The following is a 21,767-nucleotide window of genomic DNA, read 5'->3' on the forward strand; positions in this document are numbered from 1 at the left end:
GCATTTGACATCCTAAAACATGAGTTTAGACTCTAAGATAATGTTTGAAGTGTATTTAACCTCAATGCACAGGCATTCATTAAAGAGGACATCTTCAGATTTCAAGGGAGAATAAGGCGTGTGATGCAAACATCTCAGTCCTGAGGGCCACGGACGTCTAGCTCAGTAACACTCCATCTATCCACTCTTGGAGTATGGAATCCCAAAGAAAGCATTTCTATCATTCACAGGGCACAGCAACTGCAGTTCTTTGTGACAGCACCTGCACTTCTGTCATTCACAGGGGACGACACCTGCACTTCTTTCATCCACAAGGGACAGCACCTGCACTTCTATCATTCACAAGTGACAGCACCTGCACTTCTTTGTGACAGCAACTGCACTTCTGTCATTCACAGGGGACGACACCTGCTCTTCTATCATTCACAATGGACAGCACCTGCTCTTCTTTGTGACAGCACCTGCACTTCTGTCATTCACAGGGGACGACACCTGCACTTCTTTCATTCACAGGAGACAGCACCTGCTCTTCCATCTCTCAAAAAGGACAGCACCTGCACTTCTATCATTCACAAGGGACAGCACCTGCACGTCTTTCATTCACAAGGGACAGCACCTGCACTTCATTCATTCACAAGGGACGGCACATGCACTTCTTTCCTTCACAGGGGACAGCACCTGCACTTCTTTCATTCACAAGGGAGACACCTGCACTTCTTTCATTCACAAGGGGCAGCACCTGCACTTTCTAAATTCACAAGGGACAGCACCTGCACTTCTTTCATTCACAAGTTACAGCACCTGCACTTCTTTCATTTACAAGGGAGACACCTGCCCTTCTTTCATTCACAAGGGACAGCACCTGCACTTCTTTCATTCACAAGGGACAGCACCTGCACTTCTATCATTCACAAGGGACAGCACCTGCACTTCTTTCATTCACAAGGGACAGCACCTGCACTTCTTTGTGACAGCACCTGCACTTCTGTCATTCAGAGGGGACAACACCTGCACTTCTTTCATTTACAGGGGACAGCACCTGCACTTCTTTCATTCACAAGGGACAGCACTTGCACTTCTTTGTGACAGCACCTGCACTTCTTTCATTCACAAGGGACAGCACCTGCACTTCTTTCATTCACAAGGGACAGCACCTGCACTTTTCTGTGACAGCACCTTCACTTCTTTCATTCACAAAGGACAGCACCTGTACTTCTTTCTTTCACAGGGAACAGCACCTGCACTTCTTTCATTCACAAGGGAGACACCTGCACTCCTTTCATTCACAGGGGACAGCACCTGTACTTTTTTGTGACAGCACCTGCACTTCTTTCATTCACAAGGGATAGCACCTGCACTTCTTTGTGACAGCACCGGCACTTCTGTCATTCACAGGGGACGACACCTGCACTTCTTTCATTCACAGGGGACAGCACCTGCACTTCTTTCATTCACAAGGGACAGCACCAGCACTTCTTTAATTCACAAGGGACGGCACCTGCACTTCTTTCATTCACAAGGGACAGCACCTGCACTTCTTTCATTCACAAGGGACAGCACCTGCACTTCTTTCATTCACAGGGGACAGCACCTGCATTCTTTCATTCACAGGGGACAGCACCTGCATTCTTTCATTCACAGGGGACAGCACCTGCATTCTTTCATTCACAAGGGACAGCACCTGCGCTTCTTTCATTCACAAGGGACAGCACCTACACTTCTGTCATTCACAAGGGACAGTACCTGCGCTTCTTTCATTCACAAGGGGCAGCACCTGCACTTCTGTCATTCACGCGGACAACACCTGCACTTCTTTCATTCACAGGGGACAGCAACTACACTTTTTTGTAACAGCACCTGCACTTCTGGCATTCACAGGGGACGACACCTGCACTTCTGGCATTCACAGGGGACAGCACCCGTCACTTTTTTGTAACACCACCTGCACTTCTGGCATTCACAGGGGACGGCACCTGCTCTTCTATCTCTCACAAGGGACAACTCCTGCACTTCTTTCATTTACAGGGGACAGCACCTGCATTTCTGTCATTCACAGGGGACAGCACCTGCAATTCTTTGTGACAGCACCTCCACTTCTTTCATAGCACCTGCACTTCTTTCATTCACAAGGACCAACGCCTGCACTTCTTTCATTCACAAGAGACAGCACCTGCACTTTTTTCATTCACAGGGGACAGCACCAGCACTTCTTACATTCACAAGGGAAAGCACCTGCACTTCTTACATTCACAAGGGAAAGCACCTGCACTTCTTTCATTCACAACGGACAGCACCTGCACTTCTTTCATTCACAACGAACAGCACCTGCACTTCTTTCATTCACAACGGACAGCACCTGCACTTCTTCCATTCACAAGGGACAGTAACTGCACTTCTTTCATTCACAAGGGACAGCACCTGCACTTCTCACATTCACAAGGGAACGCACCTGCACTTCTTTCATTCACAGGGGACAGCACCTGCACTTCTTTCATTCACAAGGGACACACCTGCACTTCTTACATTCACAAAGGAACGCACCTGCACTTCTTTCATTCACAACGGACAGCACCTGCACTTCTTTCATTCACAGGGGACAGCACCTGCACTTCTTTCATTCACAAGGGAGACACCTGCACTTCTTTCATTCACAAGGGGCAGCACCTGCACTTTCTAAATTCACAAGGGACAGCACCTGCACTTCTTTCATTCACAAGTTACAGCACCTGCACTTCTTTCATTTACAAGGGAGACACCTGCCCTTCTTTCATTCACAAGGGACAGCACCTGCACTTCTTTCATTCACAAGGGACAGCACCTGCACTTCTATCATTCACAAGGGACAGCACCTGCACTTCTTTCATTCACAAGGGACAGCACCTGCACTTCTTTGTGACAGCACCTGCACTTCTGTCATTCAGAGGGGACAACACCTGCACTTCTTTCATTTACAGGGGACAGCACCTGCACTTCTTTCATTCACAAGGGACAGCACTTGCACTTCTTTGTGACAGCACCTGCACTTCTTTCATTCACAAGGGACAGCACCTGCACTTCTTTCATTCACAAGGGACAGCACCTGCACTTTTCTGTGACAGCACCTTCACTTCTTTCATTCACAAAGGACAGCACCTGTACTTCTTTCTTTCACAGGGAACAGCACCTGCACTTCTTTCATTCACAAGGGAGACACCTGCACTCCTTTCATTCACAGGGGACAGCACCTGTACTTTTTTGTGACAGCACCTGCACTTCTTTCATTCACAAGGGATAGCACCTGCACTTCTTTGTGACAGCACCGGCACTTCTGTCATTCACAGGGGACGACACCTGCACTTCTTTCATTCACAGGGGACAGCACCTGCACTTCTTTCATTCACAAGGGACAGCACCAGCACTTCTTTAATTCACAAGGGACGGCACCTGCACTTCTTTCATTCACAAGGGACAGCACCTGCACTTCTTTCATTCACAAGGGACAGCACCTGCACTTCTTTCATTCACAGGGGACAGCACCTGCATTCTTTCATTCACAGGGGACAGCACCTGCATTCTTTCATTCACAGGGGACAGCACCTGCATTCTTTCATTCACAAGGGACAGCACCTGCGCTTCTTTCATTCACAAGGGACAGCACCTACACTTCTGTCATTCACAAGGGACAGTACCTGCGCTTCTTTCATTCACAAGGGGCAGCACCTGCACTTCTGTCATTCACGCGGACAACACCTGCACTTCTTTCATTCACAGGGGACAGCAACTACACTTTTTTGTAACAGCACCTGCACTTCTGGCATTCACAGGGGACGACACCTGCACTTCTGGCATTCACAGGGGACAGCACCCGTCACTTTTTTGTAACACCACCTGCACTTCTGGCATTCACAGGGGACGGCACCTGCTCTTCTATCTCTCACAAGGGACAACTCCTGCACTTCTTTCATTTACAGGGGACAGCACCTGCATTTCTGTCATTCACAGGGGACAGCACCTGCAATTCTTTGTGACAGCACCTCCACTTCTTTCATAGCACCTGCACTTCTTTCATTCACAAGGACCAACGCCTGCACTTCTTTCATTCACAAGAGACAGCACCTGCACTTTTTTCATTCACAGGGGACAGCACCAGCACTTCTTACATTCACAAGGGAAAGCACCTGCACTTCTTACATTCACAAGGGAAAGCACCTGCACTTCTTTCATTCACAACGGACAGCACCTGCACTTCTTTCATTCACAACGAACAGCACCTGCACTTCTTTCATTCACAACGGACAGCACCTGCACTTCTTCCATTCACAAGGGACAGTAACTGCACTTCTTTTATTCACAAGGGACAGCACCTGCACTTCTCACATTCACAAGGGAACGCACCTGCACTTCTTTCATTCACAGGGGACAGCACCTGCACTTCTTTCATTCACAAGGGACACACCTGCACTTCTTACATTCACAAAGGAACGCACCTGCACTTCTTTCATTCACAACGGACAGCACCTGCACTTCTTTCATTCACAGGGGACAGCACCTGCACTTCTTTCATTCACAAGGGAGACACCGGCACTTCTTTTATTCACAACTCTGGCCGAACTGGTGAAGAAGCAGAAGACATCAAATTGCTCTCTGGAGAGCTTCAAGTTGGTCACCATTGAGGAGGTCCTGAAAAGGCTTAGCCTTGAGAAAATCAGGGTCTCCAAATGATTCATGCCCCCCAAAAATCATGGCTCTCCTAGCCAAGAGCTGTGCCCCAGCAATTTGTGACATCTTCAATTGCTCTACATCTACAGGTATAATTCCACCCCCCTGGAAAGAAGCAGTGGTCCGCCCTATTCTTACGAAACCTACAGCGGACCCCGCAACCCTTAGCAATTTTCGGCCTATTTCCCTTTTATCTCTCTTGGGGAAACTCCTGGAAAATATCATAAACCATCAACTTAGTTCCTATTTGGAACAGAATGAAATCCTGGATCCTTCACAGTCGGGCTTTCGCCCAGGCTTTAGCACAGAAACCGCCGTTCTGGAGGTTACCGACTCATTAAGACAGACTATAGACTCAGGCGGTTCCGCGATACTGATACTTTTAGATCTCTCCCCAGCTTTTGACACTATCTTTCATACTAAGCTAGCGGAGAGACTATCTGATTGCAGTAACAAAGGAACACCCTTAAAATGGCTACAACACTTTTTGTCGGAGAGAACACAAATGGTTACCTTAGGTCCCGATTCCTCGGCCAAAATGCCCTTAGAGAAGGGGGTACCACAGGGTTCCTGTCTGAGTCCTACCCTCATTATTATATACATTGCCCCTCTGGCTCATATTGTGGAACAGCTGGGCGTTGAAATCATCTCATATGCATATGATACTCAGCTTATGTTCACTATCGGGAAATGTCCAGAGTTAGAAAAAACACGCTTCGCCAATGAAGCTGATCTCAGAATGGATGACTGGGAATTACCTGCAATTGAATCCAGGGAAGACGGAGATCATGTTAATGGGAAAAGCTCCGGACATCTGGTCAGACGACTGGTGGCCAGACCAATTGGGCTCTGCTCCCTCCCCCAAACTTTCCGTAAGGAACTTAGGAATAAAAATTGAACGCCCCCTATCCATGAAAGACCATATTGCGACCATGACCAGCACATGCTATTACGGTCTCTGACTCCTTTGGAAAATATTTCTGTTTATACCTACCTCATAATCGTAGGACTTTAGTTCACACAATGGTAACTAGTCGTTTAGACTATGGCAATGCCCTGCTGGCAGAAGTGGGTGAGACTATCCTGGCCAAATTACAGATTGCTCAGAACACAGCCGCAAGGATGATCTTAAATCACCCGGCAGGCTCTTCGTCAACCCTGTTGCTTAGAGAACTGCACTGGCTCAATGTGAAAAAAAGATCTTTTTTCAAAATCTGCTGCCTAACCCACAACGCTCTTAACGATAAAGGCCCCCGCTACTTGCAACTTAAACTGATTAAATACTGCCCCTGTAGGTGGCTTAGATCCAGTACACAGGGACTGTTACAAGTTCCTCGAATCTGTCTCACCCGGACAGGAGGGAGAGCCTTTTCCTATCTGGCCCCCAGATATTGGAACCAGCTCCCACAGGCTCTACGAGCCATCTCGAGTTATGGCACTTTTAGGAAACATCTGAAAGCTTTCCTATTCTAAGTAATGCCCTGGTCTGGCTCCACTCTAGCAGAAGTCCAGTCTTTAGTCAGCGCCGAGATGGACCAGGGTGATTTGAGCGCTTAATACTTAACCTAACCGTAACCTAACAAAGGACAGCACCTGCACTTCTTTCATTCACAAGGGAGAGCACCTGCACTTCTTTGTGACAGCACCTTCACTTCTTTCATTCACAAGGGACAGCACCTGTACTTCTTTCATTCACAGGGGACTGCACCTGCACTTCTTCCATTCACAAGGGACAACACTTACACTTCTTTCATTCACAGGGGACAGCACCTGCACTTCTTTCATTCACAAGGTATGGCACCTGCACTTCTTTCATTCACAGGGGACGGCATCTGGACTTCTTTCATTCACAAGGGATAGCACCTGCACACTTCTTTCATTCACTAGGGACAGCACCTGCACTTCTTCCATTCACAAGGGACAGCACCTGCACTTCTTTCATTCACAAGAGACATCACCTGCACTTTTTTCATTCACAGGGGACAGCACCAGCAGTTCTTACATTCACAAGGGACACACCTGCACTTCTTACATTCACAAGGGAAAGCACCTGCACTTCTTTCATTCACAAGGGACAGCACCTGCACTTCTCTCATTCACAATAGACAGCACCTGCACTTCTTTCATTTACAAGGGACAGCACCTGCACTTCTTTGTGACAGCACCTGCACTTCTGTCATTCACAGGGGACAACACCTGCACTTCTTTCATTTACAGGGGACAGCACCTGCACTTCTTTCATTCACAAGGGACAGCACTTGCACTTCTTTGTGACAGCACCTGCACTTCTTTCATTCACAAGGGACAGCACCTGCGCATCTTTCATTGACAGGGGACAGCACCTGCACTTCTTTCATTCACAGGGGACATCACCTGCACTTCTTTCATTCACAAGGGATGGCACCTGCACTTCTTTCATTCACAGGGGACGGCATCTGGACTTCTTTCACTCACAAGGGACCACACCTGCACTTCTTCCATTCACAAGGGACCACATCTGCACTACTTTCATTCACAAGGTACAGCAACTGCACTTCTTTTATTCCTAAGGTACAACACCTTTACTTCTTTCATTCACAAGGGACAGCACCTGTACTTCTTTCATTCACAGGGGACTGCACCTGCACTTCTTCCATTCACAAGGGACAGCACCTACACTTCTTTCATTCACAGGGGACAGCACCTGCACTTCTTTCATTCACAAGGTATGGCACCTGCACTTCTTTCATTCACAGGGGACGGCATCTGGACTTCTTTCATTCACAAGGAATAGCACCTGCACACTTCTTTCATTCAATAGGGACAGCACCTGCACTTCTTCCATTCCCAAGGGACAGCACCTGCACTTCTTTCATTCACAAGAGACATCACCTGCACTTTTTTCATTCACAGGGGACAGCACCAGCAGTTCTTACATTCACAAGGGACACACCTGCACTTCTTACATTCACAAGGGAAAGCACCTGCACTTCTTTCATTCACAAGGGACAGCACCTGCACTTCTTTCATTCACAATAGACAGCACCTGCACTTCTTTCATTCACAAGGGACAGCACCTGCACTTCTTTGTGACAGCACCTGCACTTCTGTCATTCACAGGGGACAACACCTGCACTTCTTTCATTTACAGGGGACAGCACCTGCACTACTTTCATTCACAAGGGACAGCGCTTGCACTTCTTTGTGACAGCACCTGCACTTCTTTCATTCACAAGGGACAGCACCTGCGCATCTTTAATTGACAGGGGACAGCACCTGCACTTCTTTCATTCACAGGGGACATCACCTGCACTTCTTTCATTCACAAGGGATGGCACCCGCACTTCTTTCATTCACAAGGGACAGCACTTGCACTTCTTTGTGACAGCACCTGCACTTCTTTCATTCACAAGGGACAGCACCTGCACTTCTTTCATTCACAAGGGACAGCACCTGCACTTTTCTGTGACAGCACCTTCACTTCTTTCATTCACAAAGGACAGCACCTGTACTTCTTTCTTTCACAGGGAACAGCACCTGCACTGCTTTCATTCACAAGGGAGACACCTGCACTCCTTTCATTCATAGGGGACAGCGCCTGTTCTTTTTTGTGACAACACCTGCACTTCTTTCATTCACAAGGGACAGCACCTGCACTTCTTTGTGACAGCACCTGCACTTCTGTCATTCACAGGGGATGACACCTGCACTTCTTTCATTCACAGGGGACAGCACCTGCACTTCTTTCATTCACAAGGGACAGCACCTGCAGTTCTTTCATTCACAAGGGACGGCACCTGCACTTCTTTCATTCACTGAGGACAGCAACTGCACTTTTTTGTAACAGCACCTGCACTTCTGGCATTCACAGGGGATGACACCTGCACTTCTTTCATTCACAGGGGACATCACCTGCACTTCTTTCATTCACAAGGGATGGCACCTGCACTTCTTTCATTCACAAGGGACGGCATCTGGACTTCTTTCATTCACATGGGATAGCACCTGCACTTCTTTCATTCACAAGGGACCACACGTGCACTTCTTCCATTCACAAGGGACCACACCTGCACTACTTTCATTCACAAGGTACAGCAACTGCACTTCTTTTATTCCTAAGGTACAGCACCTGTACTTCTTTCATTCACAGGGGACTGCACCTGCACTTCTTCCGTTCACAAGGGACAGCACCTACACTTCTTTCATTCACAGGGGACAGCACCTGCACTTCTTTCATTCACAAGGTATGGCACCTGCACTTCGTTCATTCACAGGGGACGGCATCTGGACTTCTTTCATTCACAAGGGATAGCACCTGCACTTCTTTCATTCACAAGGTATGGCACCTGCACTTCGTTCATTCACTAGGGACAGCACCTGCACTTCTTCCATTCACAAGGGACAGTACCTGCACTTCTTTCATTCACAAGAGACATCACCGGCACTTTTTTCATTCACAGGGGACAGCACCAGCAGTTCTTACATTCACAAGGGACACACCTGCACTTCTTACATTCACAAGGGAAAGCACCTGCACTTCTTTCATTCACAAGGGACAGCACCTGCACTTCTTTCATTCACAATAGACAGCACCTGCACTTCTTTCATTCACAAGGGACAGCACCTGCACTTCTTTGTGACAGCACCTGCACTTCTGTCATTCACAGGGGACAACACCTGCACTTCTTTCATTTACAGGGGACAGCACCTGCACTTCTTTCATTCACAAGGGACAGCACTTGCACTTCTTTGTGACAGCACCTGCACTTCTTTCATTCACAAGGGACAGCACCTGCACTTCTTTCATTCACAAGGGACAGCGCCTTCACTTCTTTCATTCACAAAGGACAGCACCTGTACTTCTTTCTTTCACAGGGATCTTTCACAGGGAACAGCACCTGCACTGCTTTCATTCACAAGGGAGACACCTGCACTCCTTTCATTCATAGGGGACAGCACCTGTTCTTTTTTGTGACAACACCTGCACTTCTTTCATTCACAAGGGACAGCACCTGCATTTCTTTGTGACAGCACCTGCACTTCTGTCATTCACAGGGGATGACACCTGCACTTCTTTCATTCACAGGGGACAGCACCTGCACTTCTTTCATTCACAAGGGACAGCACCCGCACTTCTTTCATTCACAGAGGACAGCAACTGCACTTTTTTGTAACAGCACCTGCACTTCTGGCATTCACAGGGGATGACACCTGCACTTCTTTCATTCACAGGGGACAGCACCCGTCACTTTTTTGTAACAGCACCTGCACTTCTGGCATTCACTGGGGACGGCACCTGCTCTTCTATCTCTCACAAGGGACAACTCCTGCACTTCTTTCATTTACTTTACAGGGGACAGCACCTGCATTTCTGTCATTCACAGGGGACAGCACCTGCAATTCTTTGTGACAGCACCTCCACTTCTTTCATAGCACCTGCACTTCTTTCATTCACAAGGACCAGCGCCTGCACTTCTTTCATTCACAAGAGACAGCACCTGCACTTTTTTCATTCACTGGGGACAGCACCAGCACTTCTTAGATTCACAAGGGAAAGCACCTGCACGTCTTACATTCACAAGGGAAAGCACCTGCACTTCTTTCATTCACAATGGACAGCACCTGCACTTCTTTCATTCACAACGAACAGCACCTGCACTTCTTTCATTCACAACGGACAGCACCTGCACTTCGTCCATTCACAGGGGACAGTAACTGCACTTCTTTCATTCACAGGGGACAGCACCTGCACTTCTTTCATTCACAAGGGACAGCACCTGCAGTTCTTTCATTCACAAGGGACGGCACCTGCACTTCTTTCATTCACAGAGGACAGCAACTGCACTTTTTTGTAACAGCACCTGCACTTCTGGCATTCACAGGGGATGACACCTGCACTTCTTTCATTCACAGGGGACAGCACCCGTCACTTTTTTGTAACAGCACCTGCACTTCTGGCATTCACAGGGGACGGCACCTGCTCTTCTATCTCTCACAAGGGACAACTCCTGCACTTCTTTCATTTACAGGGGACAGCACCTGCATTTCTGTCATTCACAGGGGACAGCACCTGCAATTCTTTGTGACAGCACCTCCACTTGTTTCATAGCACCTGCACTTCTTTCATTCACAAGGACCAGCGCCTGCACTTCTTTCATTCACAAGAGACAGCACCTGCACTTTTTTCATTCACAGGGGACAGCACCAGCACTTCTTACATTCACAGGGAAAGCACCTGCACTTCTTACATTCACAAGGGAAAGCACCTGCACTTCTTTCATTCACAACGGACTACACCTGCACTTCTTTCATTCACAACGAACAGCACCTGCACTTCTTTCATTCACAACGGACAGCACTTGCACTTCTTCCATTCACAGGGGACAGTAACTGCACTTCTTTCATTCACAAGGGACAGCACCTGCACTTCTCACATTCACAAGGGAACGCACCTGCACTTCTTTCATTCACAGGGGACAGCACCTGCACTTCTTACATTCACAAGGGAACGCACCTGTACTTCTTTCATTCACAATGGACAGCACCTGCACTTCTTTCATTCACAGGGGACAGCACCTGCACTTCTTTCATTCACAAGGGAGACACCGGCACTTCTTTAATTCACAACTCTGGCCAAACTGGAGAAGCAGAAGACACCAAATTGCTCTCTGGAGAGCTTTAAGTTGGTCACCATTGAGAAGGTCCTAAAAGGCCTAGCCTTGAGAAAATTGGTCACCATTGAGGAGGTCCTAAAAGGCTTAGCCTTGAGAAAATCAGGGTCTCCAAATGATTCATGCCCCCCAAAAATCATGGCTCTCCTAGCCAAGAGCAGTGCCCCAGCAATTTGTGACATCTTCAATTGCTCTATATCTACAGGTATAATTCCACCCCCCTGGAAAGAAGCAGTGGTCCGCCCTATTCTTATGAAACCTGTAGTGGACCCCGCAACCCTTAGCAATTATCGGCCTATTTCCCTTTTATCTCTCTTGGGTAAACTCCTGGAAAATATCATAAACAATCAACTTAGTTCCTATTTGGAACAGAATGAAATCCTGGATCCTTCACAGTCGGGCTTTCGCCCAGGCTTTAGTACAGAAACCGCCATTCTGGAGGTTACCGACTCATTAAGACAGACTATAGACTCAGGCGGTTCCGCAATACTGATGCTTTTAGATCTCTCCCCAGCTTTTGACACTATCTCTCATACTAAGCTAGCAGAGAGACTATCTGATTGCAGTAACAAAGGCACAGCCTTAAAATGGCTACAACACTTTTTGTCGGAGAGAACACAAATGGTTACCTTAGGTCCCTATTCCTCAGCCAAAATGCCCTTAGAGAAGGGAGTACCACAGGGTTCCTGTCTGAGTCCTACCCTCATTAATATATACATGGCCCCTCTGGCTCATATTGTGGAACAGCTGGGCTTTGAAATCATCTCATGTGCATATGATACTCAGCTTATGTTCACTATCGGGTAATGTCCAGAGTTAGAAAAAACACGATTCGCCAATGAAGCTGATCTCAGAATGGATGACTGGGAATTACCGTCAATACAATCCAGGGAAGACGGAGATCATGTTAATGGGAAAAGCTCCGGACATCTGGTCAGATGACTGGTGGCCAGACCAATTGGGCTCTGCTCCCTCCCCCAAACCTTCTGTAAGGAACTTAGGAATAAAAATTGACCGCTCCCTGTCCATGAAAGACCATATTGCGACCACGACCAGCACATGCTATTACGGTCTCTGACTCCTTTGGAAAATATTTCTGTTTATACCTACCTCATAATCGTAGGACTTTAGTTCACACAATGGTAACTAGTCGTTTAGACTATGGCAATGCCCTGCTGGCTGAAGTGGGTGAGACTATCCTGGCCAAATTACAGATTGCTCAGAACACAGCCGCAAGGATGATCTTAAATCGCCCGGCAGGCTCTTCATCAACTCTGTTGCTTAGAGAACTGCACTGGCTCAATGTGAAAAAAATATCTTTTTTAAAAATCTGCTGCCTAACCCACAACGCTCTTAACGATAAAGGCCCCCGCTACTTGCAACGTAAACTGATTAAATATTGCCCCTGTAGGTGGCTTAGATCCAGTACACAGGGACTGTTACAAGTTCCTCGAATCTGTCTCACCCGGACAGGAGGGAGAGCCTTTTCCTATCTGGCCCTCAGATATTGGAACCAGCTCCCACAGGCTCTACGAGCCACCTCGAGTTATGGCACTTTTAGGAAACATCTGAAAGCTTTCCTATTCTAAGTAATGCCCTGGTCTGGCTCCACTCTAGCAGGAGTCCAGTCTCTAGTCAGCGCCGAGATGGCCCAGGGTAATTTGAGCGCTTAATACTTAACCTAACCTGAACCGAACAAGGGACAGCACCTGCACTTCTTTCATTCACAAGGGAGAGCACCTGCACTTCTTTGTGACAGCACCTTCACTTCTTTCATTCACAAGGGACAGCACCTGTACTTCTTTTATTCACAGGGGACTGCACCTGCACTTCTTCCATTCACAAGGGACAGCACCTACACTTCTTTGTGACAACACCTGCACTTCTGTCATTCACAGGGGCCGACACCTGCAAATCTTTCATTCACAAGAGACAGCACCTGCACTTTTTCATTCACAGGGGACAGCACCAGCAGTTCTTACATTCACAAGGGACACACCTGCACTTCTTTCATTCACAAGGGACAGCACCTGCGCATCTTTCATTGACAGGGGACAGCACCTGCACTTCTTTCATTCACAGGGGACATCACCTGCACTTCTTTCATTCACAAGGGATGGCACCCGCACTTCTTTCATTCACAAGGGACAGCACTTGCACTTCTTTGTGACAGCACCTGCACTTCTTTCATTCACAAGGGACAGCACCTGCACTTCTCTCATTCACAAGGGACAGCACCTGCACTTTTCTGTGACAGCACCTTCACTTCTTTCATTCACAAAGGACAGCACCTGTACTTCTTTCTTTCACAGGGAACAGCACCTGCACTGCTTTCATTCACAAGGGAGACACCTGCACTCCTTTCATTCATAGGGGACAGCGCCTGTTCTTTTTTGTGACAACACCTGCACTTCTTTCATTCACAAGGGACAGCACCTGCACTTCTTTGTGACAGCACCTGCACTTCTGTCATTCACAGGGGATGACACCTGCACTTCTTTCATTCACAGGGGACAGCATCTGCACTTCTTTCATTCACAAGGGACAGCACCTGCAGTTCTTTCATTCACAAGGGACGGCACCTGCACTTCTTTCATTCACTGAGGACAGCAACTGCACTTTTTTGTAACAGCACCTGCACTTCTGGCATTCACAGGGGATGACACCTGCACTTCTTTCATTCACAGGGGACATCACCTGCACTTCTTTCATTCACAAGGGATGGCACCTGCACTTCTTTCATTCACAAGGGACGGCATCTGGACTTCTTTCATTCACATGGGATAGCACCTGCACTTCTTTCATTCACAAGGGACCACACGTGCACTTCTTCCATTCACAAGGGACCACACCTGCACTACTTTCATTCACAAGGTACAGCAACTGCACTTCTTTTATTCCTAAGGTACAGCACCTGTACTTCTTTCATTCACAGGGGACTGCACCTGCACTTCTTCCGTTCACAAGGGACAGCACCTACACTTCTTTCATTCACAGGGGACAGCACCTGCACTTCTTTCATTCACAAGGTATGGCACCTGCACTTCGTTCATTCACAGGGGACGGCATCTGGACTTCTTTCATTCACAAGGGATAGCACCTGCACTTCTTTCATTCACAAGGTATGGCACCTGCACTTCGTTCATTCACTAGGGACAGCACCTGCACTTCTTCCATTCACAAGGGACAGTACCTGCACTTCTTTCATTCACAAGAGACATCACCGGCACTTTTTTCATTCACAGGGGACAGCACCAGCAGTTCTTACATTCACAAGGGACACACCTGCACTTCTTACATTCACAAGGGAAAGCACCTGCACTTCTTTCATTCACAATAGACAGCACCTGCACTTCTTTCATTCACAAGGGACAGCACCTGCACTTCTTTGTGACAGCACTTGCACTTCTGTCATTCACAGGGGACAACACCTGCACTTCTTTCATTTACAGGGGACAGCACCTGCACTTCTTTCATTCACAAGGGACAGCACTTGCACTTCTTTGTGACAGCACCTGCACTTCTTTCATTCACAAGGGACAGCACCTGCACTTCTTTCATTCACAAGGGACAGCGCCTTCACTTCTTTCATTCACAAAGGACAGCACCTGTACTTCTTTCTTTCACAGGGATCTTTCACAGGGAACAGCACCTGCACTGCTTTCATTCACAAGGGAGACACCTGCACTCCTTTCATTCATAGGGGACAGCACCTGTTCTTTTTTGTGACAACACCTGCACTTCTTTCATTCACAAGGGACAGCACCTGCACTTCTTTGGGACAGCACCTGCACTTCTGTCATTCACAGGGGATGACACCTGCACTTCTTTCATTCACAGGGGACAGCACCTGCACTTCTTTCATTCACAAGGGACAGCACCCGCACTTCTTTCATTCACAGAGGACAGCAACTGCACTTTTTTGTAACAGCACCTGCACTTCTGGCATTCACAGGGAATGACACCTGCACTTCTTTCATTCACAGGGGACAGCACCCGTCACTTTTTTGTAACAGCACCTGCACTTCTGGCATTCACTGGGGACGGCACCTGCTCTTCTATCTCTCACAAGGGACAACTCCTGCACTTCTTTCATTTACTTTACAGGGGACAGCACCTGCATTTCTGTCATTCACAGGGGACAGCACCTGCAATTCTTTGTGACAGCACCTCCACTTCTTTCATAGCACCTGCACTTCTTTCATTCACAAGGACCAGCGCCTGCACTTCTTTCATTCACAAGAGACAGCACCTGCACTTTTTTCATTCACTGGGGACAGCACCAGCACTTCTTAGATTCACAAGGGAAAGCACCTGCACGTCTTACATTCACAAGGGAAAGCACCTGCACTTCTTTCATTCACAATGGACAGCACCTGCACTTCTTTCATTCACAACGAACAGCACCTGCACTTCTTTCATTCACAACGGACAGCACCTGCACTTCGTCCATTCACAGGGGACAGTAACTGCACTTCTTTCATTCACAGGGGACAGCACCTGCACTTCTTTCATTCACAAGGGACAGCACCTGCAGTTCTTTCATTCACAAGGGACGGCACCTGCACTTCTTTCATTCACAGAGGACAGCAACTGCACTTTTTTGTAACAGCACCTGCACTTCTGGCATTCACAATTCACAGGGGACAGCACCCGTCACTTTTTTGTAACAGCACCTGCACTTCTGGCATTCACAGGGGACGGCACCTGCTCTTCTATCTCTCACAAGGGACAACTCCTGCACTTCTTTCATTTACAGGGGACAGCACCTGCATTTCTGTCATTCACAGGGGACAGCACCTGCAATTCTTTGTGACAGCACCTCCACTTGTTTCATAGCACCTGCACTTCTTTCATTCACAAGGACCAGCGCCTGCACTTCTTTCATTCACAAGAGACAGCACCTGCACTTTTTTCATTCACAGGGGACAGCACCAGCACTTCTTACATTCACAGGGAAAGCACCTGCACTTCTTACATTCACAAGGGAAAGCACCTGCACTTCTTTCATTCACAACGGACTACACCTGCACTTCTTTCATTCACAACGAACAGCACCTGCACTTCTTTCATTCACAACGGACAGCACTTGCACTTCTTCCATTCACAGGGGACAGTAACTGCACTTCTTTCATTCACAAGGGACAGCACCTGCACTTCTCACATTCACAAGGGAACGCACCTGCACTTCTTTCATTCACAGGGGACAGCACCTGCACTTCTTACATTCACAAGGGAACGCACCTGTACTTCTTTCATTCACAACGGACAGCACCTGCACTTCTTTCATTCACAGGGGACAGCACCTGCACTTCTTTCATTCACAAGGGAGACACCGGCACTTCTTTAATTCACAACTCTGGCCAAACTGGAGAAGCAGAAGACACCAAATTGCTCTCTGGAGAGCTTTAAGTTGGTCACCATTGAGAAGGTCCTAAAAGGCCTAGCCTTGAGAAAATTGGTCACCATTGAGGAGGTCCTAAAAGGCTTAGCCTTGAGAAAATCAGGGTCTCCAAATGATTCATGCCCCCCAAAAATCATGGCTCTCCTAGCCAAGAGCTGTGCCCCAGCAATTTGTGACATCTTCAATTGCTCTATATCTACAGGTATAATTCCACCCCCCTGGAAAGAAGCAGTGGTCCGCCCTATTCTTATGAAACCTGTAGTGGACCCTGCAACCCTTAGCAATTATCGGCCTATTTCCCTTTTATCTCTCTTGGGTAAACTCCTGGAAAACATCATAAACAATCAACTTAGTTCCTATTTGGAACAGAATGAAATCCTGGATCCTTCACAGTCGGGCTTTCGCCCAGGCTTTAGTACAGAAACCGCCATTCTGGAGGTTACCGACTCATTAAGACAGACTATAGACTCAGGCGGTTCCGCAATACTGATGCTTTTAGATCTCTCCCCAGCTTTTGACACTATCTCTCATACTAAGCTAGCAGAGAGACTATCTGATTGCAGTAACAAAGGCACAGCCTTAAAATGGCTACAACACTTTTTGTCGGAGAGAACACAAATGGTTACCTTAGGTCCCTATTCCTCAGCCAAAATGCCCTTAGAGAAGGGAGTACCACAGGGTTCCTGTCTGAGTCCTACCCTCATTAATATATACATGGCCCCTCTGGCTCATATTGTGGAACAGCTGGGCTTTGAAATCATCTCATGTGCATATGATACTCAGCTTATGTTCACTATCGGGTAATGTCCAGAGTTAGAAAAAACACGATTCGCCAATGAAGCTGATCTCAGAATGGATGACTGGGAATTACCGTCAATACAATCCAGGGAAGACGGAGATCATGTTAATGGGAAAAGCTCCGGACATCTGGTCAGATGACTGGTGGCCAGACCAATTGGGCTCTGCTCCCTCCCCCAAACCTTCTGTAAGGAACTTAGGAATAAAAATTGACCGCTCTCTGTCCATGAAAGACCATATTGCGACCACGACCAGCACATGCTATTACGGTCTCTGACTCCTTTGGAAAATATTTCTGTTTATACCTACCTCATAATCGTAGGACTTTAGTTCACACAATGGTAACTAGTCGTTTAGACTATGGCAATGCCCTGCTGGCTGAAGTGGGTGAGACTATCCTGGCCAAATTACAGATTGCTCAGAACACAGCCGCAAGGATGATCTTAAATCGCCCGGCAGGCTCTTCATCAACTCTGTTGCTTAGAGAACTGCACTGGCTCAATGTGAAAAAAATATCTTTTTTCAAAATCTGCTGCCTAACCCACAACGCTCTTAACGATAAAGGCCCCCGCTACTTGCAACGTAAACTGATTAAATAGTGCCCCTGTAGGTGGCTTAGATCCAGTACACAGGGACTGTTACAAGTTCCTCGAATCTGTCTCACCCGGACAGGAGGGAGAGCCTTTTCCTATCTGGCCCTCAGATATTGGAACCAGCTCCCACAGGCTCTACGAGCCACCTCGAGTTATGGCACTTTTAGGAAACATCTGAAAGCTTTCCTATTCTAAGTAATGCCCTGGTCTGGCTCCACTCTAGCAGGAGTCCAGTCTCTAGTCAGCGCCGAGATGGCCCAGGGTAATTTGAGCGCTTAATACTTAACCTAACCTGAACCGAACAAGGGACAGCACCTGCACTTCTTTCATTCACAAGGGAGAGCACCTGCACTTCTTTGTGACAGCACCTTCACTTCTTTCATTCACAAGGGACAGCACCTGTACTTCTTTTATTCACAGGGGACTGCACCTGCACTTCTTCCATTCACAAGGGACAGCACCTACACTTCTTTGTGACAACACCTGCACTTCTGTCATTCACAGGGGCCGACACCTGCAAATCTTTCATTCACAAGAGACAGCACCTGCACTTTTTCATTCACAGGGGACAGCACCAGCAGTTCTTACATTCACAAGGGACACACCTGCACTTCTTTCATTCACAAGGGAAAGCACCTGCACTTCTTTTATTCACAAGGTACAGCACCTGCACTTCTTTCATTCACAAGGGACCACACCTGCACTTCTTCCATTCACAAGGGAACGCACCTGCACTACTTTCATTCCTAAGGTACAGCAACTGCACTTCTTTCATTCACAGGGGACAGCACCTGCACTTCTTTAATTCACAGGGGACAGCACCTGCACTTCTTTCATTCACAAGGGACTGCACCTGCACTTCTTTCATTCACAAGGGACAGCAACTGCACTTCTTTAATTCCTAAGGTACAGCACCTGCACTTCTCTCATTCACAAGGGACAGCACCTGCACTTCTTTCATTCACAGGGGACAGCACCTGCACTTCTTTCATTCACAGGGACAGCACCTGCACTTCTTTAATTCACAGGGGACAGCACCTGCACTTCTTTCATTCACAAGGGACAGCACCTGCACTTCTTTCATTCACGGGGGACAGCACCTGCACTTCTTTCATTCACAAGGGACAGCACCTGCACTTCTTTCATTCACGGGGGACAGCACCTGCAATTCTTTCATTCACAGGGGACAGCACCTGCGCATCTTTCATTGACAGGGGACAGCACCTGCACTTCTTTCATTCACAGGGGACAGCACCTGCACTTCTTTCATTCACAGGGGACGGCATCTGCACTTCTTTCATTCACAAGGGATAGCACCTGCACACTTCTTTCATTCACAAGGGACAGCACCTGCACTTCATTCATTCACAAGGGACAGCACCAGCACTACATTCATTCACAAGGGACAGCACCTGTACTTCTTTCATTCACAAGGGACAGAACCTGCACTTCCTTCATTCACATGGGAGACACCTGCACTTCTTTCATTCACAAGGGACAAAACCTGCACTTCTTTCATTCACAAGGGACAGCACCTGCACCTCTTCCTTTCACAAGGGAGAGCACCTGCACTTCTCAGTATTGGTAGGATACCTGTAATGGGAGAGTATGGCACTTCTGAGCCACAAGCAGGTACGCTGGAGAGTGAGTACCTGCAGTTCTGTAGTTCCCTTTAAAGCACTGCCAATAGAGGCAGGTACCTGATAGCATCAGAAACCTGGCTCTGCACTTTGAAGAATAAATGCCATGGACAGAGGTGGAGACCAGTAAAAAGAAAAGACTAAATGTTGTGGAGGAAGTGACCCAACTAGGGCCACCCGGGTCACTCTCGACCTCCTCTAAACTTCAAAGAATGAAGAGTTAATGACACAGTAGAGAATAGAAGCAAACTAGTTTATTCACAAAGTACCCTGCACTGGAAATCAATCTGACCATCCTCCTATGATGGCTGACGCGGGACTGACTCTTACAGTCATAAAGTTACATTATGTATGTTTCAGAGCCCACAAAGACCTGCCTATTATGGAAAAACACTGGTAGCCGTCATAATACAATGGGGGTACAGAACATACGTTTCGATTCCACAGCCTGGCACAAGTTACCTACTGCCCAAGGTCGTCTATCTTATCCTCCCCACTAGACAGGTGGGAGAAGGCCTCTATGTAACAGAAAAGGCATGCATTAACAAGCAAAATTCAACCTTTGAGAAACAAAACTTACCAAGGACCAGTTCTGGTAAAGGTTTCAAGTAAAAGTTTGGATTATAATACAAAATGGCGTCTTCGAAAGCTAAAATGGTGGAACAGTTGTCAACCTACCCAACGTAACATCTGTACTTATTAATTGCATATGCATACAGCAAGAATATATTACGAAATAGCTACTTAAATGCTAACATAATATCAGGTAAAATAGGAGTAATATGGGAGTAATACATTTCAACTCTAACAGACCCTCCTTTTAGCATTTATTAGCTAACACGGACATCTTTATTCTTGCTATCAGGTAAAGGTCGTTACAAATATAAAAGTAGAGACAATAGATGAATACAGGCGATAACATGTCAAGTACGAATATATGTATATATGCATAGCAAACGAGTGGAAGAAAATGACACTAAACATCAGTAGTGCGAGTAACATCAGGAACAGAACCTGCAAGAGAAGTAGTTGAACCAAAAACACTCATCTATTTGCATAATAGTATCCAGCTCCTTTTGAATCATTATAGTTGAATTAATATCATGAACTGAAATCCTTTTGGGAGAGAAATATGTAGCACAGTATGAACAGCATAAGGGAAGACAGTGAATCAAGACACAGCAACAAATTAAAAGAACAATTAAATATATCACCTTTTCTAGAATCCAACCCCAACCACCAAATAAAGACCAACTCAAATAACCGCTCTCCATTCCTCGAACATTTTACAAAATGTCTAAAATATGCTGAGTGATGGTTGAAATGTCTCGTATTGTACGAATATCTGTGGTCGACACCAGTATAATATGCAAATGTATTTAATAATACAACAAAGAAAAACAACCAGTCAACAGGTGTTTTGTCACATAAGGGAAGTAACCCGTGACTTCTTCAGGGCTGGGGAAGATACCAAACATATAGTAAAATAATAGAAAATCATAGAATTAGTTGTTGCAAAAACCAAGATAAACACAACAATGGGGAAATGTATATCGAGACCACCAATAGCACGTGGAAACCCTAGGAAGAAAAGTGGACAGACAAATGTAAATGCGACTTAGTATGGAGACAGGCCCCGTGGCGTAAAAATTGTGACTGCACAAGGGAGAGAGCAAAACAACCATTGTGGAATGATAATGAGAAACAATACTAACAAGTGGTGAATATTGGTGTTGGGGTGACATCAAAAGGTGGGAACATGAAATGCAATGTAAATAAATATACTTGAGCAAAATTACATGTTAATTCTTAACACAAACACACTAATTGCAAAATTCTATATGTAGTACAATGGAGAAAATGAGAGGAGAGACTCTTGAACATTACACATAATCAATGGCAAGCTGAGTAGGGGAAGAGATGTAATGGGAACCACAATTTATAGGGAAGAGACAAGTCATGCACAATAGCTCTAAAAGGGAAT

General features: G+C 46.8%; 1 protein-coding gene across 1 annotated transcript in view; it reads left to right on the forward strand.

Annotated features, from left to right (window-relative positions):
• LOC147737822 (uncharacterized) overlaps window positions 1-21,767 on the forward strand; it is a 56,182-nt gene that overhangs the window by 33,239 nt on the left and 1,176 nt on the right. The window lies entirely within an intron of this gene.

Source organism: Lissotriton vulgaris, chromosome 1_1, assembly GCF_964263255.1.
Source record: "Lissotriton vulgaris chromosome 1_1, aLisVul1.2, whole genome shotgun sequence".
NCBI classification, from domain to species: domain Eukaryota; kingdom Metazoa; phylum Chordata; class Amphibia; order Caudata; family Salamandridae; genus Lissotriton; species Lissotriton vulgaris.